Source organism: Azolla caroliniana, unplaced genomic scaffold (assembly GCF_043228905.1).
Source record: "Azolla caroliniana isolate FFs.n. ecotype wild unplaced genomic scaffold, voAzoCaro1.0.p SCAF_120, whole genome shotgun sequence".
Classification (NCBI taxonomy): Eukaryota; Viridiplantae; Streptophyta; class Polypodiopsida; order Salviniales; family Salviniaceae; genus Azolla; species Azolla caroliniana.
This window is the reverse complement of record NW_028230555.1, coordinates 1-23,867: the sequence shown is the minus strand read 5'-3', so window position 1 is coordinate 23,867 and position 23,867 is coordinate 1. Positions and strand designations below refer to the sequence as shown.

The 23,867-nt window shown below is 45.4% G+C and overlaps 18 non-coding genes across 18 annotated transcripts; all 18 read right to left on the bottom strand.

Annotated features, from left to right (window-relative positions):
• Positions 1–3,106: 3,106 nt before the first annotated feature.
• TRNAR-UCG (transfer RNA arginine (anticodon UCG)) lies at positions 3,107–3,179 on the bottom strand. The gene has a single exon. It is a non-coding gene; the product is annotated as a tRNA-Arg (tRNA).
• Positions 3,180–4,291: 1,112 nt separating this feature from the next.
• On the bottom strand, positions 4,292–4,364 carry TRNAR-UCG (transfer RNA arginine (anticodon UCG)). Its single transcript has one exon. It is a non-coding gene; the product is annotated as a tRNA-Arg (tRNA).
• A 1,112-nt stretch (positions 4,365–5,476) lies between these two features.
• TRNAR-UCG (transfer RNA arginine (anticodon UCG)) lies at positions 5,477–5,549 on the bottom strand. Its single transcript has one exon. It is a non-coding gene; the product is annotated as a tRNA-Arg (tRNA).
• Positions 5,550–6,660: 1,111 nt separating this feature from the next.
• On the bottom strand, positions 6,661–6,733 carry TRNAR-UCG (transfer RNA arginine (anticodon UCG)). The gene has a single exon. It is a non-coding gene; the product is annotated as a tRNA-Arg (tRNA).
• A 1,112-nt stretch (positions 6,734–7,845) lies between these two features.
• On the bottom strand, positions 7,846–7,918 carry TRNAR-UCG (transfer RNA arginine (anticodon UCG)). Its single transcript has one exon. It is a non-coding gene; the product is annotated as a tRNA-Arg (tRNA).
• Positions 7,919–9,030: 1,112 nt separating this feature from the next.
• Positions 9,031–9,103, bottom strand: TRNAR-UCG (transfer RNA arginine (anticodon UCG)). The gene has a single exon. It is a non-coding gene; the product is annotated as a tRNA-Arg (tRNA).
• Positions 9,104–10,187: 1,084 nt separating this feature from the next.
• TRNAR-UCG (transfer RNA arginine (anticodon UCG)) lies at positions 10,188–10,260 on the bottom strand. The gene has a single exon. It is a non-coding gene; the product is annotated as a tRNA-Arg (tRNA).
• Positions 10,261–11,372: 1,112 nt separating this feature from the next.
• Positions 11,373–11,445, bottom strand: TRNAR-UCG (transfer RNA arginine (anticodon UCG)). The gene has a single exon. It is a non-coding gene; the product is annotated as a tRNA-Arg (tRNA).
• Positions 11,446–12,557: 1,112 nt separating this feature from the next.
• TRNAR-UCG (transfer RNA arginine (anticodon UCG)) lies at positions 12,558–12,630 on the bottom strand. The gene has a single exon. It is a non-coding gene; the product is annotated as a tRNA-Arg (tRNA).
• Positions 12,631–13,742: 1,112 nt separating this feature from the next.
• TRNAR-UCG (transfer RNA arginine (anticodon UCG)) lies at positions 13,743–13,815 on the bottom strand. Its single transcript has one exon. It is a non-coding gene; the product is annotated as a tRNA-Arg (tRNA).
• Positions 13,816–14,927: 1,112 nt separating this feature from the next.
• On the bottom strand, positions 14,928–15,000 carry TRNAR-UCG (transfer RNA arginine (anticodon UCG)). Its single transcript has one exon. It is a non-coding gene; the product is annotated as a tRNA-Arg (tRNA).
• Positions 15,001–16,112: 1,112 nt separating this feature from the next.
• On the bottom strand, positions 16,113–16,185 carry TRNAR-UCG (transfer RNA arginine (anticodon UCG)). The gene has a single exon. It is a non-coding gene; the product is annotated as a tRNA-Arg (tRNA).
• A 1,112-nt stretch (positions 16,186–17,297) lies between these two features.
• Positions 17,298–17,370, bottom strand: TRNAR-UCG (transfer RNA arginine (anticodon UCG)). Its single transcript has one exon. It is a non-coding gene; the product is annotated as a tRNA-Arg (tRNA).
• Positions 17,371–18,482: 1,112 nt separating this feature from the next.
• TRNAR-UCG (transfer RNA arginine (anticodon UCG)) lies at positions 18,483–18,555 on the bottom strand. Its single transcript has one exon. It is a non-coding gene; the product is annotated as a tRNA-Arg (tRNA).
• A 1,112-nt stretch (positions 18,556–19,667) lies between these two features.
• Positions 19,668–19,740, bottom strand: TRNAR-UCG (transfer RNA arginine (anticodon UCG)). Its single transcript has one exon. It is a non-coding gene; the product is annotated as a tRNA-Arg (tRNA).
• A 1,112-nt stretch (positions 19,741–20,852) lies between these two features.
• Positions 20,853–20,925, bottom strand: TRNAR-UCG (transfer RNA arginine (anticodon UCG)). Its single transcript has one exon. It is a non-coding gene; the product is annotated as a tRNA-Arg (tRNA).
• Positions 20,926–22,037: 1,112 nt separating this feature from the next.
• On the bottom strand, positions 22,038–22,110 carry TRNAR-UCG (transfer RNA arginine (anticodon UCG)). The gene has a single exon. It is a non-coding gene; the product is annotated as a tRNA-Arg (tRNA).
• A 1,112-nt stretch (positions 22,111–23,222) lies between these two features.
• On the bottom strand, positions 23,223–23,295 carry TRNAR-UCG (transfer RNA arginine (anticodon UCG)). Its single transcript has one exon. It is a non-coding gene; the product is annotated as a tRNA-Arg (tRNA).
• Positions 23,296–23,867: the final 572 nt, after the last annotated feature.

The following is a 23,867-nucleotide window of genomic DNA, read 5'->3' as shown; positions in this document are numbered from 1 at the left end:
CTCTAACCAAATGAAGAGTATCGCGCATGCGACGTCTTAGCGGTGGCCTTCGTGTAGATTGTTTCTAAATTTCAAACGACGTCATCCTTGTTGAGGACCACGTCCAAATACACATCATACAACGACTGGGCGTCATCACATTCTTGCGTCTACTCGCTTGTATTCAAACCAGGCCAGACAGGAGCACGGCGAGCGTAAGCAAGAAAGGCATTGTTCATATGTTCCCTCGAGCGAATGCGCATCAGAAATATGTGAACGGCATCGTCGTGATCGATGATTACGTTCAAATACGCGATGTTATCCCTTCCCCAAGGGATCCACGCATGTATTGATTGCGCAACAGTCTCGTTGTATTCCGATTCTCGAGAAGCGGAACCTGATCCTAATCGATCCTACCAGGGATCGAACCTAGAATCTCTGGTTTCGTAGACCAGCGCCTTATCCATTGGGCCATAGGATCTTCGGTTTTCCATTGGAAAATGTACTTCCATTGAGGATCGCGATGGACATGCGATGCACTTTTGATGAGGAATTTGCGCCGGATAAACCGTTCCATTTCTTTTACCTATTAAACATCATCATCCTCGTAAATGAATGCATCCATTAAGCCAAAACAGCGGATACAAGATCCGCGCATTTTCTAGACGGTCGAGACGGATGCGCATTATGACTCCGTGAATGATCCTTGGTCGTCGTGTTCTTGATGTCGACGTACACTAGGGTCACGATTCTAAACCGATCCTACTAGGGGTCGAACCTAGAATCTTTGGTTTCGAAGACCGACGCCTTATCCATTAGGCCATAGGATCTTCGACCATTCATCGAAACGTGAAAGGAATGAAGATCTCGCACGTGATCGGATAGGATCTCTCATTTCTCATCATATTTCTTGATCATCGTATTTTTCATGGGATCTCTTGTCACTTACCTTACCATTCTATTACTCGCCACATTACGGAGATGCGCTTAAATGGGTTTATCGGATAAAGGTATGCGGTGTGACGCATGCAATGCAATCCATAGAAAAGCATGCATGAACCATACAAATGACCTTCGAGAAGAGTTTTCGTCTCAAACTGTCAATCTCCGATGTGTAGATACCGTTCCCGTCTCATGATACCGGCCGCTAGGTTCTTCCACTCGTACGTAAATTTGCATCGTTGAATCTCGAATACGCGCATTCTACTCTAACCAAATGAAGAGTATCGCGCATGCGACGTCTTAGCGGTGGCCTTCGTGTAGATTGTTTCTAAATTTCAAACGACGTCATCCTTGTTGAGGACCACGTCCAAATACACATCATACAACGACTGGGCGTCATCACATTCTTGCGTCTACTCGCTTGTATTCAAACCAGGCCAGACAGGAGCACGGCGAGCGTAAGCAAGAAAGGCATTGTTCATATGTTCCCTCGAGCGAATGCGCATCAGAAATATGTGAACGGCATCGTCGTGATCGATGATTACGTTCAAATACGCGATGTTATCCCTTCCCCAAGGGATCCACGCATGTATTGATTGCGCAACAGTCTCGTTGTATTCCGATTCTCGAGAAGCGGAACCTGATCCTAATCGATCCTACCAGGGATCGAACCTAGAATCTCTGGTTTCGTAGACCAGCGCCTTATCCATTGGGCCATAGGATCTTCGGTTTTCCATTGGAAAATGTACTTCCATTGAGGATCGCGATGGACATGCGATGCACTTTTGATGAGGAATTTGCGCCGGATAAACCGTTCCATTTCTTTTACCTATTAAACATCATCATCCTCGTAAATGAATGCATCCATTAAGCCAAAACAGCGGATACAAGATCCGCGCATTTTCTAGACGGTCGAGACGGATGCGCATTATGACTCCGTGAATGATCCTTGGTCGTCGTGTTCTTGATGTCGACGTACACTAGGGTCACGATTCTAAACCGATCCTACTAGGGGTCGAACCTAGAATCTTTGGTTTCGAAGACCGACGCCTTATCCATTAGGCCATAGGATCTTCGACCATTCATCGAAACGTGAAAGGAATGAAGATCTCGCACGTGATCGGATAGGATCTCTCATTTCTCATCATATTTCTTGATCATCGTATTTTTCATGGGATCTCTTGTCACTTACCTTACCATTCTATTACTCGCCACATTACGGAGATGCGCTTAAATGGGTTTATCGGATAAAGGTATGCGGTGTGACGCATGCAATGCAATCCATAGAAAAGCATGCATGAACCATACAAATGACCTTCGAGAAGAGTTTTCGTCTCAAACTGTCAATCTCCGATGTGTAGATACCGTTCCCGTCTCATGATACCGGCCGCTAGGTTCTTCCACTCGTACGTAAATTTGCATCGTTGAATCTCGAATACGCGCATTCTACTCTAACCAAATGAAGAGTATCGCGCATGCGACGTCTTAGCGGTGGCCTTCGTGTAGATTGTTTCTAAATTTCAAACGACGTCATCCTTGTTGAGGACCACGTCCAAATACACATCATACAACGACTGGGCGTCATCACATTCTTGCGTCTACTCGCTTGTATTCAAACCAGGCCAGACAGGAGCACGGCGAGCGTAAGCAAGAAAGGCATTGTTCATATGTTCCCTCGAGCGAATGCGCATCAGAAATATGTGAACGGCATCGTCGTGATCGATGATTACGTTCAAATACGCGATGTTATCCCTTCCCCAAGGGATCCACGCATGTATTGATTGCGCAACAGTCTCGTTGTATTCCGATTCTCGAGAAGCGGAACCTGATCCTAATCGATCCTACCAGGGATCGAACCTAGAATCTCTGGTTTCGTAGACCAGCGCCTTATCCATTGGGCCATAGGATCTTCGGTTTTCCATTGGAAAATGTACTTCCATTGAGGATCGCGATGGACATGCGATGCACTTTTGATGAGGAATTTGCGCCGGATAAACCGTTCCATTTCTCTTACCTATTAAACATCATCATCCTCGTAAATGAATGCATCCATTAAGCCAAAACAGCGGATACAAGATCCGCGCATTTTCTAGACGGTCGAGACGGATGCGCATTATGACTCCGTGAATGATCCTTGGTCGTCGTGTTCTTGATGTCGACGTACACTAGGGTCACGATTCTAAACCGATCCTACTAGGGGTCGAACCTAGAATCTTTGGTTTCGAAGACCAACGCCTTATCCATTAGGCCATAGGATCTTCGACCATTCATCGAAACGTGAAAGGAATGAAGATCTCGCACGTGATCGGATAGGATCTCTCATTTCTCATCATATTTCTTGATCATCGTATTTTTCATGGGATCTCTTGTCACTTACCTTACCATTCTATTACTCGCCACATTACGGAGATGCGCTTAAATGGGTTTATCGGATAAAGGTATGCGGTGTGACGCATGCAATGCAATCCATAGAAAAGCATGCATGAACCATACAAATGACCTTCGAGAAGAGTTTTCGTCTCAAACTGTCAATCTCCGATGTGTAGATACCGTTCCCGTCTCATGATACCGGCCGCTAGGTTCTTCCACTCGTACGTAAATTTGCATCGTTGAATCTCGAATACGCGCATTCTACTCTAACCAAATGAAGAGTATCGCGCATGCGACGTCTTAGCGGTGGCCTTCGTGTAGATTGTTTCTAAATTTCAAACGACGTCATCCTTGTTGAGGACCACGTCCAAATACACATCATACAACGACTGGGCGTCATCACATTCTTGCGTCTACTCGCTTGTATTCAAACCAGGCCAGACAGGAGCACGGCGAGCGTAAGCAAGAAAGGCATTGTTCATATGTTCCCTCGAGCGAATGCGCATCAGAAATATGTGAACGGCATCGTCGTGATCGATGATTACGTTCAAATACGCGATGTTATCCCTTCCCCAAGGGATCCACGCATGTATTGATTGCGCAACAGTCTCGTTGTATTCCGATTCTCGAGAAGCGGAACCTGATCCTAATCGATCCTACCAGGGATCGAACCTAGAATCTCTGGTTTCGTAGACCAGCGCCTTATCCATTGGGCCATAGGATCTTCGGTTTTCCATTGGAAAATGTACTTCCATTGAGGATCGCGATGGACATGCGATGCACTTTTGATGAGGAATTTGCGCCGGATAAACCGTTCCATTTCTTTTACCTATTAAACATCATCATCCTCGTAAATGAATGCATCCATTAAGCCAAAACAGCGGATACAAGATCCGCGCATTTTCTAGACGGTCGAGACGGATGCGCATTATGACTCCGTGAATGATCCTTGGTCGTCGTGTTCTTGATGTCGACGTACACTAGGGTCACGATTCTAAACCGATCCTACTAGGGGTCGAACCTAGAATCTTTGGTTTCGAAGACCAACGCCTTATCCATTAGGCCATAGGATCTTCGACCATTCATCGAAACGTGAAAGGAATGAAGATCTCGCACGTGATCGGATAGGATCTCTCATTTCTCATCATATTTCTTGATCATCGTATTTTTCATGGGATCTCTTGTCACTTACCTTACCATTCTATTACTCGCCACATTACGGAGATGCGCTTAAATGGGTTTATCGGATAAAGGTATGCGGTGTGACGCATGCAATGCAATCCATAGAAAAGCATGCATGAACCATACAAATGACCTTCGAGAAGAGTTTTCGTCTCAAACTGTCAATCTCCGATGTGTAGATACCGTTCCCGTCTCATGATACCGGCCGCTAGGTTCTTCCACTCGTACGTAAATTTGCATCGTTGAATCTCGAATACGCGCATTCTACTCTAACCAAATGAAGAGTATCGCGCATGCGACGTCTTAGCGGTGGCCTTCGTGTAGATTGTTTCTAAATTTCAAACGACGTCATCCTTGTTGAGGACCACGTCCAAATACACATCATACAACGACTGGGCGTCATCACATTCTTGCGTCTACTCGCTTGTATTCAAACCAGGCCAGACAGGAGCACGGCGAGCGTAAGCAAGAAAGGCATTGTTCATATGTTCCCTCGAGCGAATGCGCATCAGAAATATGTGAACGGCATCGTCGTGATCGATGATTACGTTCAAATACGCGATGTTATCCCTTCCCCAAGGGATCCACGCATGTATTGATTGCGCAACAGTCTCGTTGTATTCCGATTCTCGAGAAGCGGAACCTGATCCTAATCGATCCTACCAGGGATCGAACCTAGAATCTCTGGTTTCGTAGACCAGCGCCTTATCCATTGGGCCATAGGATCTTCGGTTTTCCATTGGAAAATGTACTTCCATTGAGGATCGCGATGGACATGCGATGCACTTTTGATGAGGAATTTGCGCCGGATAAACCGTTCCATTTCTCTTACCTATTAAACATCATCATCCTCGTAAATGAATGCATCCATTAAGCCAAAACAGCGGATACAAGATCCGCGCATTTTCTAGACGGTCGAGACGGATGCGCATTATGACTCCGTGAATGATCCTTGGTCGTCGTGTTCTTGATGTCGACGTACACTAGGGTCACGATTCTAAACCGATCCTACTAGGGGTCGAACCTAGAATCTTTGGTTTCGAAGACCAACGCCTTATCCATTAGGCCATAGGATCTTCGACCATTCATCGAAACGTGAAGGAATGAAGATCTCGCACGTGATCGGATAGGATCTCTCATTTCTCATCATATTTCTTGATCATCGTATTTTTCATGGGATCTCTTGTCACTTACCTTACCATTCTATTACTCGCCACATTACGGAGATGCGCTTAAATGGGTTTATCGGATAAAGGTATGCGGTGTGACGCATGCAATGCAATCCATAGAAAAGCATGCATGAACCATACAAATGACCTTCGAGAAGAGTTTTCGTCTCAAACTGTCAATCTCCGATGTGTAGATACCGTTCCCGTCTCATGATACCGGCCGCTAGGTTCTTCCACTCGTACGTAAATTTGCATCGTTGAATCTCGAATACGCGCATTCTACTCTAACCAAATGAAGAGTATCGCGCATGCGACGTCTTAGCGGTGGCCTTCGTGTAGATTGTTTCTAAATTTCAAACGACGTCATCCTTGTTGAGGACCACGTCCAAATACACATCATACAACGACTGGGCGTCATCACATTCTTGCGTCTACTCGCTTGTATTCAAACCAGGCCAGACAGGAGCACGGCGAGCGTAAGCAAGAAAGGGATTGTTCATATGTTCCCTCGAGCGAATGCGCATCAGAAATATGTGAACGGCATCGTCGTGATCGATGATTACGTTCAAATACGCGATGTTATCCCTTCCCCAAGGGATCCACGCATGTATTGATTGCGCAACAGTCTCGTTGTATTCCGATTCTCGAGAAGCGGAACCTGATCCTAATCGATCCTACCAGGGATCGAACCTAGAATCTCTGGTTTCGTAGACCAGCGCCTTATCCATTGGGCCATAGGATCTTCGGTTTTCCATTGGAAAATGTACTTCCATTGAGGATCGCGATGGACATGCGATGCACTTTTGATGAGGAATTTGTGCCGGATAAACCGTTCCATTTCTCTTACCTATTAAACATCATCATCCTCGTAAATGAATGCATCCATTAAGCCAAAACAGCGGATACAAGATCCGCGCATTTTCTAGACGGTCGAGACGGATGCGCATTATGACTCCGTGAATGATCCTTGGTCGTCGTGTTCTTGATGTCGACGTACACTAGGGTCACGATTCTAAACCGATCCTACTAGGGGTCGAACCTAGAATCTTTGGTTTCGAAGACCAACGCCTTATCCATTAGGCCATAGGATCTTCGACCATTCATCGAAACGTGAAAGGAATGAAGATCTCGCACGTGATCGGATAGGATCTCTCATTTCTCATCATATTTCTTGATCATCGTATTTTTCATGGGATCTCTTGTCACTTACCTTACCATTCTATTACTCGCCACATTACGGAGATGCGCTTAAATGGGTTTATCGGATAAAGGTATGCGGTGTGACGCATGCAATGCAATCCATAGAAAAGCATGCATGAACCATACAAATGACCTTCGAGAAGAGTTTTCGTCTCAAACTGTCAATCTCCGATGTGTAGATACCGTTCCCGTCTCATGATACCGGCCGCTAGGTTCTTCCACTCGTACGTAAATTTGCATCGTTGAATCTCGAATACGCGCATTCTACTCTAACCAAATGAAGAGTATCGCGCATGCGACGTCTTAGCGGTGGCCTTCGTGTAGATTGTTTCTAAATTTCAAACGACGTCATCCTTGTTGAGGACCACGTCCAAATACACATCATACAACGACTGGGCGTCATCACATTCTTGCGTCTACTCGCTTGTATTCAAACCAGGCCAGACAGGAGCACGGCGAGCGTAAGCAAGAAAGGCATTGTTCATATGTTCCCTCGAGCGAATGCGCATCAGAAATATGTGAACGGCATCGTCGTGATCGATGATTACGTTCAAATACGCGATGTTATCCCTTCCCCAAGGGATCCACGCATGTATTGATTGCGCAACAGTCTCGTTGTATTCCGATTCTCGAGAAGCGGAACCTGATCCTAATCGATCCTACCAGGGATCGAACCTAGAATCTCTGGTTTCGTAGACCAGCGCCTTATCCATTGGGCCATAGGATCTTCGGTTTTCCATTGGAAAATGTACTTCCATTGAGGATCGCGATGGACATGCGATGCACTTTTGATGAGGAATTTGCGCCGGATAAACCGTTCCATTTCTTTTACCTATTAAACATCATCATCCTCGTAAATGAATGCATCCATTAAGCCAAAACAGCGGATACAAGATCCGCGCATTTTCTAGACGGTCGAGACGGATGCGCATTATGACTCCGTGAATGATCCTTGGTCGTCGTGTTCTTGATGTCGACGTACACTAGGGTCACGATTCTAAACCGATCCTACTAGGGGTCGAACCTAGAATCTTTGGTTTCGAAGACCAACGCCTTATCCATTAGGCCATAGGATCTTCGACCATTCATCGAAACGTGAAAGGAATGAAGATCTCGCACGTGATCGGATAGGATCTCTCATTTCTCATCATATTTCTTGATCATCGTATTTTTCATGGGATCTCTTGTCACTTACCTTACCATTCTATTACTCGCCACATTACGGAGATGCGCTTAAATGGGTTTATCGGATAAAGGTATGCGGTGTGACGCATGCAATGCAATCCATAGAAAAGCATGCATGAACCATACAAATGACCTTCGAGAAGAGTTTTCGTCTCAAACTGTCAATCTCCGATGTGTAGATACCGTTCTCGTCTCATGATACCGGCCGCTAGGTTCTTCCACTCGTACGTAAATTTGCATCGTTGAATCTCGAATACGCGCATTCTACTCTAACCAAATGAAGAGTATCGCGCATGCGACGTCTTAGCGGTGGCCTTCGTGTAGATTGTTTCTAAATTTCAAACGACGTCATCCTTGTTGAGGACCACGTCCAAATACACATCATACAACGACTGGGCGTCATCACATTCTTGCGTCTACTCGCTTGTATTCAAACCAGGCCAGACAGGAGCACGGCGAGCGTAAGCAAGAAAGGCATTGTTCATATGTTCCCTCGAGCGAATGCGCATCAGAAATATGTGAACGGCATCGTCGTGATCGATGATTACGTTCAAATACGCGATGTTATCCCTTCCCCAAGGGATCCACGCATGTATTGATTGCGCAACAGTCTCGTTGTATTCCGATTCTCGAGAAGCGGAACCTAATCCTAATCGATCCTACCAGGGATCGAACCTAGAATCTCTGGTTTCGTAGACCAGCGCCTTATCCATTGGGCCATAGGATCTTCGGTTTTCCATTGGAAAATGTACTTCCATTGAGGATCGCGATGGACATGCGATGCACTTTTGATGAGGAATTTGTGCCGGATAAACCGTTCCATTTCTTTTACCTATTAAACATCATCATCCTCGTAAATGAATGCATCCATTAAGCCAAAACAGCGGATACAAGATCCGCGCATTTTCTAGACGGTCGAGACGGATGCGCATTATGACTCCGTGAATGATCCTTGGTCGTCGTGTTCTTGATGTCGACGTACACTAGGGTCACGATTCTAAACCGATCCTACTAGGGGTCGAACCTAGAATCTTTGGTTTCGAAGACCAACGCCTTATCCATTAGGCCATAGGATCTTCGACCATTCATCGAAACGTGAAAGGAATGAAGATCTCGCACGTGATCGGATAGGATCTCTCATTTCTCATCATATTTCTTGATCATCGTATTTTTCATGGGATCTCTTGTCACTTACCTTACCATTCTATTACTCGCCACATTACGGAGATGCGCTTAAATGGGTTTATCGGATAAAGGTATGCGGTGTGACGCATGCAATGCAATCCATAGAAAAGCATGCATGAACCATACAAATGAGTCAATCTCCGATGTGTAGATACCGTTCTCGTCTCATGATACCGGCCGCTAGGTTCTTCCACTCGTACGTAAATTTGCATCGTTGAATCTCGAATACGCGCATTCTACTCTAACCAAATGAAGAGTATCGCGCATGCGACGTCTTAGCGGTGGCCTTCGTGTAGATTGTTTCTAAATTTCAAACGACGTCATCCTTGTTGAGGACCACGTCCAAATACACATCATACAACGACTGGGCGTCATCACATTCTTGCGTCTACTCGCTTGTATTCAAACCAGGCCAGACAGGAGCACGGCGAGCGTAAGCAAGAAAGGCATTGTTCATATGTTCCCTCGAGCGAATGCGCATCAGAAATATGTGAACGGCATCGTCGTGATCGATGATTACGTTCAAATACGCGATGTTATCCCTTCCCCAAGGGATCCACGCATGTATTGATTGCGCAACAGTCTCGTTGTATTCCGATTCTCGAGAAGCGGAACCTAATCCTAATCGATCCTACCAGGGATCGAACCTAGAATCTCTGGTTTCGTAGACCAGCGCCTTATCCATTGGGCCATAGGATCTTCGGTTTTCCATTGGAAAATGTACTTCCATTGAGGATCGCGATGGACATGCGATGCACTTTTGATGAGGAATTTGTGCCGGATAAACCGTTCCATTTCTTTTACCTATTAAACATCATCATCCTCGTAAATGAATGCATCCATTAAGCCAAAACAGCGGATACAAGATCCGCGCATTTTCTAGACGGTCGAGACGGATGCGCATTATGACTCCGTGAATGATCCTTGGTCGTCGTGTTCTTGATGTCGACGTACACTAGGGTCACGATTCTAAACCGATCCTACTAGGGGTCGAACCTAGAATCTTTGGTTTCGAAGACCAACGCCTTATCCATTAGGCCATAGGATCTTCGACCATTCATCGAAACGTGAAAGGAATGAAGATCTCGCACGTGATCGGATAGGATCTCTCATTTCTCATCATATTTCTTGATCATCGTATTTTTCATGGGATCTCTTGTCACTTACCTTACCATTCTATTACTCGCCACATTACGGAGATGCGCTTAAATGGGTTTATCGGATAAAGGTATGCGGTGTGACGCATGCAATGCAATCCATAGAAAAGCATGCATGAACCATACAAATGACCTTCGAGAAGAGTTTTCGTCTCAAACTGTCAATCTCCGATGTGTAGATACCGTTCTCGTCTCATGATACCGGCCGCTAGGTTCTTCCACTCGTACGTAAATTTGCATCGTTGAATCTCGAATACGCGCATTCTACTCTAACCAAATGAAGAGTATCGCGCATGCGACGTCTTAGCGGTGGCCTTCGTGTAGATTGTTTCTAAATTTCAAACGACGTCATCCTTGTTGAGGACCACGTCCAAATACACATCATACAACGACTGGGCGTCATCACATTCTTGCGTCTACTCGCTTGTATTCAAACCAGGCCAGACAGGAGCACGGCGAGCGTAAGCAAGAAAGGCATTGTTCATATGTTCCCTCGAGCGAATGCGCATCAGAAATATGTGAACGGCATCGTCGTGATCGATGATTACGTTCAAATACGCGATGTTATCCCTTCCCCAAGGGATCCACGCATGTATTGATTGCGCAACAGTCTCGTTGTATTCCGATTCTCGAGAAGCGGAACCTAATCCTAATCGATCCTACCAGGGATCGAACCTAGAATCTCTGGTTTCGTAGACCAGCGCCTTATCCATTGGGCCATAGGATCTTCGGTTTTCCATTGGAAAATGTACTTCCATTGAGGATCGCGATGGACATGCGATGCACTTTTGATGAGGAATTTGTGCCGGATAAACCGTTCCATTTCTTTTACCTATTAAACATCATCATCCTCGTAAATGAATGCATCCATTAAGCCAAAACAGCGGATACAAGATCCGCGCATTTTCTAGACGGTCGAGACGGATGCGCATTATGACTCCGTGAATGATCCTTGGTCGTCGTGTTCTTGATGTCGACGTACACTAGGGTCACGATTCTAAACCGATCCTACTAGGGGTCGAACCTAGAATCTTTGGTTTCGAAGACCAACGCCTTATCCATTAGGCCATAGGATCTTCGACCATTCATCGAAACGTGAAAGGAATGAAGATCTCGCACGTGATCGGATAGGATCTCTCATTTCTCATCATATTTCTTGATCATCGTATTTTTCATGGGATCTCTTGTCACTTACCTTACCATTCTATTACTCGCCACATTACGGAGATGCGCTTAAATGGGTTTATCGGATAAAGGTATGCGGTGTGACGCATGCAATGCAATCCATAGAAAAGCATGCATGAACCATACAAATGACCTTCGAGAAGAGTTTTCGTCTCAAACTGTCAATCTCCGATGTGTAGATACCGTTCTCGTCTCATGATACCGGCCGCTAGGTTCTTCCACTCGTACGTAAATTTGCATCGTTGAATCTCGAATACGCGCATTCTACTCTAACCAAATGAAGAGTATCGCGCATGCGACGTCTTAGCGGTGGCCTTCGTGTAGATTGTTTCTAAATTTCAAACGACGTCATCCTTGTTGAGGACCACGTCCAAATACACATCATACAACGACTGGGCGTCATCACATTCTTGCGTCTACTCGCTTGTATTCAAACCAGGCCAGACAGGAGCACGGCGAGCGTAAGCAAGAAAGGCATTGTTCATATGTTCCCTCGAGCGAATGCGCATCAGAAATATGTGAACGGCATCGTCGTGATCGATGATTACGTTCAAATACGCGATGTTATCCCTTCCCCAAGGGATCCACGCATGTATTGATTGCGCAACAGTCTCGTTGTATTCCGATTCTCGAGAAGCGGAACCTAATCCTAATCGATCCTACCAGGGATCGAACCTAGAATCTCTGGTTTCGTAGACCAGCGCCTTATCCATTGGGCCATAGGATCTTCGGTTTTCCATTGGAAAATGTACTTCCATTGAGGATCGCGATGGACATGCGATGCACTTTTGATGAGGAATTTGTGCCGGATAAACCGTTCCATTTCTTTTACCTATTAAACATCATCATCCTCGTAAATGAATGCATCCATTAAGCCAAAACAGCGGATACAAGATCCGCGCATTTTCTAGACGGTCGAGACGGATGCGCATTATGACTCCGTGAATGATCCTTGGTCGTCGTGTTCTTGATGTCGACGTACACTAGGGTCACGATTCTAAACCGATCCTACTAGGGGTCGAACCTAGAATCTTTGGTTTCGAAGACCAACGCCTTATCCATTAGGCCATAGGATCTTCGACCATTCATCGAAACGTGAAAGGAATGAAGATCTCGCACGTGATCGGATAGGATCTCTCATTTCTCATCATATTTCTTGATCATCGTATTTTTCATGGGATCTCTTGTCACTTACCTTACCATTCTATTACTCGCCACATTACGGAGATGCGCTTAAATGGGTTTATCGGATAAAGGTATGCGGTGTGACGCATGCAATGCAATCCATAGAAAAGCATGCATGAACCATACAAATGACCTTCGAGAAGAGTTTTCGTCTCAAACTGTCAATCTCCGATGTGTAGATACCGTTCTCGTCTCATGATACCGGCCGCTAGGTTCTTCCACTCGTACGTAAATTTGCATCGTTGAATCTCGAATACGCGCATTCTACTCTAACCAAATGAAGAGTATCGCGCATGCGACGTCTTAGCGGTGGCCTTCGTGTAGATTGTTTCTAAATTTCAAACGACGTCATCCTTGTTGAGGACCACGTCCAAATACACATCATACAACGACTGGGCGTCATCACATTCTTGCGTCTACTCGCTTGTATTCAAACCAGGCCAGACAGGAGCACGGCGAGCGTAAGCAAGAAAGGCATTGTTCATATGTTCCCTCGAGCGAATGCGCATCAGAAATATGTGAACGGCATCGTCGTGATCGATGATTACGTTCAAATACGCGATGTTATCCCTTCCCCAAGGGATCCACGCATGTATTGATTGCGCAACAGTCTCGTTGTATTCCGATTCTCGAGAAGCGGAACCTAATCCTAATCGATCCTACCAGGGATCGAACCTAGAATCTCTGGTTTCGTAGACCAGCGCCTTATCCATTGGGCCATAGGATCTTCGGTTTTCCATTGGAAAATGTACTTCCATTGAGGATCGCGATGGACATGCGATGCACTTTTGATGAGGAATTTGTGCCGGATAAACCGTTCCATTTCTTTTACCTATTAAACATCATCATCCTCGTAAATGAATGCATCCATTAAGCCAAAACAGCGGATACAAGATCCGCGCATTTTCTAGACGGTCGAGACGGATGCGCATTATGACTCCGTGAATGATCCTTGGTCGTCGTGTTCTTGATGTCGACGTACACTAGGGTCACGATTCTAAACCGATCCTACTAGGGGTCGAACCTAGAATCTTTGGTTTCGAAGACCAACGCCTTATCCATTAGGCCATAGGATCTTCGACCATTCATCGAAACGTGAAAGGAATGAAGATCTCGCACGTGATCGGATAGGATCTCTCATTTCTCATCATATTTCTTGATCATCGTATTTTTCATGGGATCTCTTGTCACTTACCTTACCATTCTATTACTCGCCACATTACGGAGATGCGCTTAAATGGGTTTATCGGATAAAGGTATGCGGTGTGACGCATGCAATGCAATCCATAGAAAAGCATGCATGAACCATACAAATGACCTTCGAGAAGAGTTTTCGTCTCAAACTGTCAATCTCCGATGTGTAGATACCGTTCTCGTCTCATGATACCGGCCGCTAGGTTCTTCCACTCGTACGTAAATTTGCATCGTTGAATCTCGAATACGCGCATTCTACTCTAACCAAATGAAGAGTATCGCGCATGCGACGTCTTAGCGGTGGCCTTCGTGTAGATTGTTTCTAAATTTCAAACGACGTCATCCTTGTTGAGGACCACGTCCAAATACACATCATACAACGACTGGGCGTCATCACATTCTTGCGTCTACTCGCTTGTATTCAAACCAGGCCAGACAGGAGCACGGCGAGCGTAAGCAAGAAAGGCATTGTTCATATGTTCCCTCGAGCGAATGCGCATCAGAAATATGTGAACGGCATCGTCGTGATCGATGATTACGTTCAAATACGCGATGTTATCCCTTCCCCAAGGGATCCACGCATGTATTGATTGCGCAACAGTCTCGTTGTATTCCGATTCTCGAGAAGCGGAACCTAATCCTAATCGATCCTACCAGGGATCGAACCTAGAATCTCTGGTTTCGTAGACCAGCGCCTTATCCATTGGGCCATAGGATCTTCGGTTTTCCATTGGAAAATGTACTTCCATTGAGGATCGCGATGGACATGCGATGCACTTTTGATGAGGAATTTGTGCCGGATAAACCGTTCCATTTCTTTTACCTATTAAACATCATCATCCTCGTAAATGAATGCATCCATTAAGCCAAAACAGCGGATACAAGATCCGCGCATTTTCTAGACGGTCGAGACGGATGCGCATTATGACTCCGTGAATGATCCTTGGTCGTCGTGTTCTTGATGTCGACGTACACTAGGGTCACGATTCTAAACCGATCCTACTAGGGGTCGAACCTAGAATCTTTGGTTTCGAAGACCAACGCCTTATCCATTAGGCCATAGGATCTTCGACCATTCATCGAAACGTGAAAGGAATGAAGATCTCGCACGTGATCGGATAGGATCTCTCATTTCTCATCATATTTCTTGATCATCGTATTTTTCATGGGATCTCTTGTCACTTACCTTACCATTCTATTACTCGCCACATTACGGAGATGCGCTTAAATGGGTTTATCGGATAAAGGTATGCGGTGTGACGCATGCAATGCAATCCATAGAAAAGCATGCATGAACCATACAAATGACCTTCGAGAAGAGTTTTCGTCTCAAACTGTCAATCTCCGATGTGTAGATACCGTTCTCGTCTCATGATACCGGCCGCTAGGTTCTTCCACTCGTACGTAAATTTGCATCGTTGAATCTCGAATACGCGCATTCTACTCTAACCAAATGAAGAGTATCGCGCATGCGACGTCTTAGCGGTGGCCTTCGTGTAGATTGTTTCTAAATTTCAAACGACGTCATCCTTGTTGAGGACCACGTCCAAATACACATCATACAACGACTGGGCGTCATCACATTCTTGCGTCTACTCGCTTGTATTCAAACCAGGCCAGACAGGAGCACGGCGAGCGTAAGCAAGAAAGGCATTGTTCATATGTTCCCTCGAGCGAATGCGCATCAGAAATATGTGAACGGCATCGTCGTGATCGATGATTACGTTCAAATACGCGATGTTATCCCTTCCCCAAGGGATCCACGCATGTATTGATTGCGCAACAGTCTCGTTGTATTCCGATTCTCGAGAAGCGGAACCTAATCCTAATCGATCCTACCAGGGATCGAACCTAGAATCTCTGGTTTCGTAGACCAGCGCCTTATCCATTGGGCCATAGGATCTTCGGTTTTCCATTGGAAAATGTACTTCCATTGAGGATCGCGATGGACATGCGATGCACTTTTGATGAGGAATTTGTGCCGGATAAACCGTTCCATTTCTTTTACCTATTAAACATCATCATCCTCGTAAATGAATGCATCCATTAAGCCAAAACAGCGGATACAAGATCCGCGCATTTTCTAGACGGTCGAGACGGATGCGCATTATGACTCCGTGAATGATCCTTGGTCGTCGTGTTCTTGATGTCGACGTACACTAGGGTCACGATTCTAAACCGATCCTACTAGGGGTCGAACCTAGAATCTTTGGTTTCGAAGACCAACGCCTTATCCATTAGGCCATAGGATCTTCGACCATTCATCGAAACGTGAAAGGAATGAAGATCTCGCACGTGATCGGATAGGATCTCTCATTTCTCATCATATTTCTTGATCATCGTATTTTTCATGGGATCTCTTGTCACTTACCTTACCATTCTATTACTCGCCACATTACGGAGATGCGCTTAAATGGGTTTATCGGATAAAGGTATGCGGTGTGACGCATGCAATGCAATCCATAGAAAAGCATGCATGAACCATACAAATGACCTTCGAGAAGAGTTTTCGTCTCAAACTGTCAATCTCCGATGTGTAGATACCGTTCTCGTCTCATGATACCGGCCGCTAGGTTCTTCCACTCGTACGTAAATTTGCATCGTTGAATCTCGAATACGCGCATTCTACTCTAACCAAATGAAGAGTATCGCGCATGCGACGTCTTAGCGGTGGCCTTCGTGTAGATTGTTTCTAAATTTCAAACGACGTCATCCTTGTTGAGGACCACGTCCAAATACACATCATACAACGACTGGGCGTCATCACATTCTTGCGTCTACTCGCTTGTATTCAAACCAGGCCAGACAGGAGCACGGCGAGCGTAAGCAAGAAAGGCATTGTTCATATGTTCCCTCGAGCGAATGCGCATCAGAAATATGTGAACGGCATCGTCGTGATCGATGATTACGTTCAAATACGCGATGTTATCCCTTCCCCAAGGGATCCACGCATGTATTGATTGCGCAACAGTCTCGTTGTATTCCGATTCTCGAGAAGCGGAACCTAATCCTAATCGATCCTACCAGGGATCGAACCTAGAATCTCTGGTTTCGTAGACCAGCGCCTTATCCATTGGGCCATAGGATCTTCGGTTTTCCATTGGAAAATGTACTTCCATTGAGGATCGCGATGGACATGCGATGCACTTTTGATGAGGAATTTGTGCCGGATAAACCGTTCCATTTCTTTTACCTATTAAACATCATCATCCTCGTAAATGAATGCATCCATTAAGCCAAAACAGCGGATACAAGATCCGCGCATTTTCTAGACGGTCGAGACGGATGCGCATTATGACTCCGTGAATGATCCTTGGTCGTCGTGTTCTTGATGTCGACGTACACTAGGGTCACGATTCTAAACCGATCCTACTAGGGGTCGAACCTAGAATCTTTGGTTTCGAAGACCAACGCCTTATCCATTAGGCCATAGGATCTTCGACCATTCATCGAAACGTGAAAGGAATGAAGATCTCGCACGTGATCGGATAGGATCTCTCATTTCTCATCATATTTCTTGATCATCGTATTTTTCATGGGATCTCTTGTCACTTACCTTACCATTCTATTACTCGCCACATTACGGAGATGCGCTTAAATGGGTTTATCGGATAAAGGTATGCGGTGTGACGCATGCAATGCAATCCATAGAAAAGCATGCATGAACCATACAAATGACCTTCGAGAAGAGTTTTCGTCTCAAACTGTCAATCTCCGATGTGTAGATACCGTTCTCGTCTCATGATACCGGCCGCTAGGTTCTTCCACTCGTACGTAAATTTGCATCGTTGAATCTCGAATACGCGCATTCTACTCTAACCAAATGAAGAGTATCGCGCATGCGACGTCTTAGCGGTGGCCTTCGTGTAGATTGTTTCTAAATTTCAAACGACGTCATCCTTGTTGAGGACCACGTCCAAATACACATCATACAACGACTGGGCGTCATCACATTCTTGCGTCTACTCGCTTGTATTCAAACCAGGCCAGACAGGAGCACGGCGAGCGTAAGCAAGAAAGGCATTGTTCATATGTTCCCTCGAGCGAATGCGCATCAGAAATATGTGAACGGCATCGTCGTGATCGATGATTACGTTCAAATACGCGATGTTATCCCTTCCCCAAGGGATCCACGCATGTATTGATTGCGCAACAGTCTCGTTGTATTCCGATTCTCGAGAAGCGGAACCTAATCCTAATCGATCCTACCAGGGATCGAACCTAGAATCTCTGGTTTCGTAGACCAGCGCCTTATCCATTGGGCCATAGGATCTTCGGTTTTCCATTGGAAAATGTACTTCCATTGAGGATCGCGATGGACATGCGATGCACTTTTGATGAGGAATTTGTGCCGGATAAACCGTTCCATTTCTTTTACCTATTAAACATCATCATCCTCGTAAATGAATGCATCCATTAAGCCAAAACAGCGGATACAAGATCCGCGCATTTTCTAGACGGTCGAGACGGATGCGCATTATGACTCCGTGAATGATCCTTGGTCGTCGTGTTCTTGATGTCGACGTACACTAGGGTCACGATTCTAAACCGATCCTACTAGGGGTCGAACCTAGAATCTTTGGTTTCGAAGACCAACGCCTTATCCATTAGGCCATAGGATCTTCGACCATTCATCGAAACGTGAAAGGAATGAAGATCTCGCACGTGATCGGATAGGATCTCTCATTTCTCATCATATTTCTTGATCATCGTATTTTTCATGGGATCTCTTGTCACTTACCTTACCATTCTATTACTCGCCACATTACGGAGATGCGCTTAAATGGGTTTATCGGATAAAGGTATGCGGTGTGACGCATGCAATGCAATCCATAGAAAAGCATGCATGAACCATACAAATGACCTTCGAGAAGAGTTTTCGTCTCAAACTGTCAATCTCCGATGTGTAGATACCGTTCTCGTCTCATGATACCGGCCGCTAGGTTCTTCCACTCGTACGTAAATTTGCATCGTTGAATCTCGAATACGCGCATTCTACTCTAACCAAATGAAGAGTATCGCGCATGCGACGTCTTAGCGGTGGCCTTCGTGTAGATTGTTTCTAAATTTCAAACGACGTCATCCTTGTTGAGGACCACGTCCAAATACACATCATACAACGACTGGGCGTCATCACATTCTTGCGTCTACTCGCTTGTATTCAAACCAGGCCAGACAGGAGCACGGCGAGCGTAAGCAAGAAAGGCATTGTTCATATGTTCCCTCGAGCGAATGCGCATCAGAAATATGTGAACGGCATCGTCGTGATCGATGATTACGTTCAAATACGCGATGTTATCCCTTCCCCAAGGGATCCACGCATGTATTGATTGCGCAACAGTCTCGTTGTATTCCGATTCTCGAGAAGCGGAACCTAATCCTAATCGATCCTACCAGGGATCGAACCTAGAATCTCTGGTTTCGTAGACCAGCGCCTTATCCATTGGGCCATAGGATCTTCGGTTTTCCATTGGAAAATGTACTTCCATTGAGGATCGCGATGGACATGCGATGCACTTTTGATGAGGAATTTGTGCCGGATAAACCGTTCCATTTCTTTTACCTATTAAACATCATCATCCTCGTAAATGAATGCATCCATTAAGCCAAAACAGCGGATACAAGATCCGCGCATTTTCTAGACGGTCGAGACGGATGCGCATTATGACTCCGTGAATGATCCTTGGTCGTCGTGTTCTTGATGTCGACGTACACTAGGGTCACGATTCTAAACCGATCCTACTAGGGGTCGAACCTAGAATCTTTGGTTTCGAAGACCAACGCCTTATCCATTAGGCCATAGGATCTTCGACCATTCATCGAAACGTGAAAGGAATGAAGATCTCGCACGTGATCGGATAGGATCTCTCATTTCTCATCATATTTCTTGATCATCGTATTTTTCATGGGATCTCTTGTCACTTACCTTACCATTCTATTACTCGCCACATTACGGAGATGCGCTTAAATGGGTTTATCGGATAAAGGTATGCGGTGTGACGCATGCAATGCAATCCATAGAAAAGCATGCATGAACCATACAAATGACCTTCGAGAAGAGTTTTCGTCTCAAACTGTCAATCTCCGATGTGTAGATACCGTTCTCGTCTCATGATACCGGCCGCTAGGTTCTTCCACTCGTACGTAAATTTGCATCGTTGAATCTCGAATACGCGCATTCTACTCTAACCAAATGAAGAGTATCGCGCATGCGACGTCTTAGCGGTGGCCTTCGTGTAGATTGTTTCTAAATTTCAAACGACGTCATCCTTGTTGAGGACCACGTCCAAATACACATCATACAACGACTGGGCGTCATCACATTCTTGCGTCTACTCGCTTGTATTCAAACCAGGCCAGACAGGAGCACGGCGAGCGTAAGCAAGAAAGGCATTGTTCATATGTTCCCTCGAGCGAATGCGCATCAGAAATATGTGAACGACATCGTCGTGATCGATGATTACGTTCAAATACGCGATGTTATCCCTTCCCCAAGGGATCCACGCATGTATTGATTGCGCAACAGTCTCGTTGTATTCCGATTCTCGAGAAGCGGAACCTAATCCTAATCGATCCTACCAGGGATCGAACCTAGAATCTCTGGTTTCGTAGACCAGCGCCTTATCCATTGGGCCATAGGATCTTCGGTTTTCCATTGGAAAATGTACTTCCATTGAGGATCGCGATGGACATGCGATGCACTTTTGATGAGGAATTTGTGCCGGATAAACCGTTCCATTTCTTTTACCTATTAAACATCATCATCCTCGTAAATGAATGCATCCATTAAGCCAAAACAGCGGATACAAGATCCGCGCATTTTCTAGACGGTCGAGACGGATGCGCATTATGACTCCGTGAATGATCCTTGGTCGTCGTGTTCTTGATGTCGACGTACACTAGGGTCACGATTCTAAACCGATCCTACTAGGGGTCGAACCTAGAATCTTTGGTTTCGAAGACCAACGCCTTATCCATTAGGCCATAGGATCTTCGACCATTCATCGAAACGTGAAAGGAATGAAGATCTCGCACGTGATCGGATAGGATCTCTCATTTCTCATCATATTTCTTGATCATCGTATTTTTCATGGGATCTCTTGTCACTTACCTTACCATTCTATTACTCGCCACATTACGGAGATGCGCTTAAATGGGTTTATCGGATAAAGGTATGCGGTGTGACGCATGCAATGCAATCCATAGAAAAGCATGCATGAACCATACAAATGACCTTCGAGAAGAGTTTTCGTCTCAAACTGTCAATCTCCGATGTGTAGATACTGTTCTCGTCTCATGATACCGGCCGCTAGGTTCTTCCACTCGTACGTAAATTTGCATCGTTGAATCTCGAATACGCGCATTCTACTCTAACCAAATGAAGAGTATCGCGCATGCGACGTCTTAGCGGTGGCCTTCGTGTAGATTGTTTCTAAATTTCAAACGACGTCATCCTTGTTGAGGACCACGTCCAAATACACATCATACAACGACTGGGCGTCATCACATTCTTGCGTCTACTCGCTTGTATTCAAACCAGGCCAGACAGGAGCACGGCGAGCGTAAGCAAGAAAGGCATTGTTCATATGTTCCCTCGAGCGAATGCGCATCAGAAATATGTGAACGGCATCGTCGTGATCGATGATTACGTTCAAATACGCGATGTTATCCCTTCCCCAAGGGATCCACGCATGTATTGATTGCGCAACAGTCTCGTTGTATTCCGATTCTCGAGAAGCGGAACCTAATCCTAATCGATCCTACCAGGGATCGAACCTAGAATCTCTGGTTTCGTAGACCAGCGCCTTATCCATTGGGCCATAGGATCTTCGGTTTTCCATTGGAAAATGTACTTCCATTGAGGATCGCGATGGACATGCGATGCACTTTTGATGAGGAATTTGTGCCGGATAAACCGTTCCATTTCTTTTACCTATTAAACATCATCATCCTCGTAAATGAATGCATCCATTAAGCCAAAACAGCGGATACAAGATCCGCGCATTTTCTAGACGGTCGAGACGGATGCGCATTATGACTCCGTGAATGATCCTTGGTCGTCGTGTTCTTGATGTCGACGTACACTAGGGTCACGATTCTAAACCGATCCTACTAGGGGTCGAACCTAGAATCTTTGGTTTCGAAGACCAACGCCTTATCCATTAGGCCATAGGATCTTCGACCATTCATCGAAACGTGAAAGGAATGAAGATCTCGCACGTGATCGGATAGGATCTCTCATTTCTCATCATATTTCTTGATCATCGTATTTTTCATGGGATCTCTTGTCACTTACCTTACCATTCTATTACTCGCCACATTACGGAGATGCGCTTAAATGGGTTTATCGGATAAAGGTATGCGGTGTGACGCATGCAATGCAATCCATAGAAAAGCATGCATGAACCATACAAATGACCTTCGAGAAGAGTTTTCGTCTCAAACTGTCAATCTCCGATGTGTAGATACCGTTCTCGTCTCATGATACCGGCCGCTAGGTTCTTCCACTCGTACGTAAATTTGCATCGTTGAATCTCGAATACGCGCATTCTACTCTAACCAAATGAAGAGTATCGCGCATGCGACGTCTTAGCGGTGGCCTTCGTGTAGATTGTTTCTAAATTTCAAACGACGTCATCCTTGTTGAGGACCACGTCCAAATACACATCATACAACGACTGGGCGTCATCACATTCTTGCGTCTACTCGCTTGTATTCAAACCAGGCCAGACAGGAGCACGGCGAGCGTAAGCAAGAAAGGCATTGTTCATATGTTCCCTCGAGCGAATGCGCATCAGAAATATGTGAACGGCATCGTCGTGATCGATGATTACGTTCAAATACGCGATGTTATCCCTTCCCCAAGGGATCCACGCATGTATTGATTGCGCAACAGTCTCGTTGTATTCCGATTCTCGAGAAGCGGAACCTAATCCTAATCGATCCTACCAGGGATCGAACCTAGAATCTCTGGTTTCGTAGACCAGCGCCTTATCCATTGGGCCATAGGATCTTCGGTTTTCCATTGGAAAATGTACTTCCATTGAGGATCGCGATGGACATGCGATGCACTTTTGATGAGGAATTTGTGCCGGATAAACCGTTCCATTTCTTTTACCTATTAAACATCATCATCCTCGTAAATGAATGCATCCATTAAGCCAAAACAGCGGATACAAGATCCGCGCATTTTCTAGACGGTCGAGACGGATGCGCATTATGACTCCGTGAATGATCCTTGGTCGTCGTGTTCTTGATGTCGACGTACACTAGGGTCACGATTCTAAACCGATCCTACTAGGGGTCGAACCTAGAATCTTTGGTTTCGAAGACCAACGCCTTATCCATTAGGCCATAGGATCTTCGACCATTCATCGAAACGTGAAAGGAATGAAGATCTCGCACGTGATCGGATAGGATCTCTCATTTCTCATCATATTTCTTGATCATCGTATTTTTCATGGGATCTCTTGTCACTTACCTTACCATTCTATTACTCGCCACATTACGGAGATGCGCTTAAATGGGTTTATCGGATAAAGGTATGCGGTGTGACGCATGCAATGCAATCCATAGAAAAGCATGCATGAACCATACAAATGACCTTCGAGAAGAGTTTTCGTCTCAAACTGTCAATCTCCGATGTGTAGATACCGTTCTCGTCTCATGATACCGGCCGCTAGGTTCTTCCACTCGTACGTAAATTTGCATCGTTGAATCTCGAATACGCGCATTCTACTCTAACCAAATGAAGAGTATCGCGCATGCGACGTCTTAGCGGTGGCCTTCGTGTAGATTGTTTCTAAATTTCAAACGACGTCATCCTTGTTGAGGACCACGTCCAAATACACATCATACAACGACTGGGCGTCATCACATTCTTGCGTCTACTCGCTTGTATTCAAACCAGGCCAGACAGGAGCACGGCGAGCGT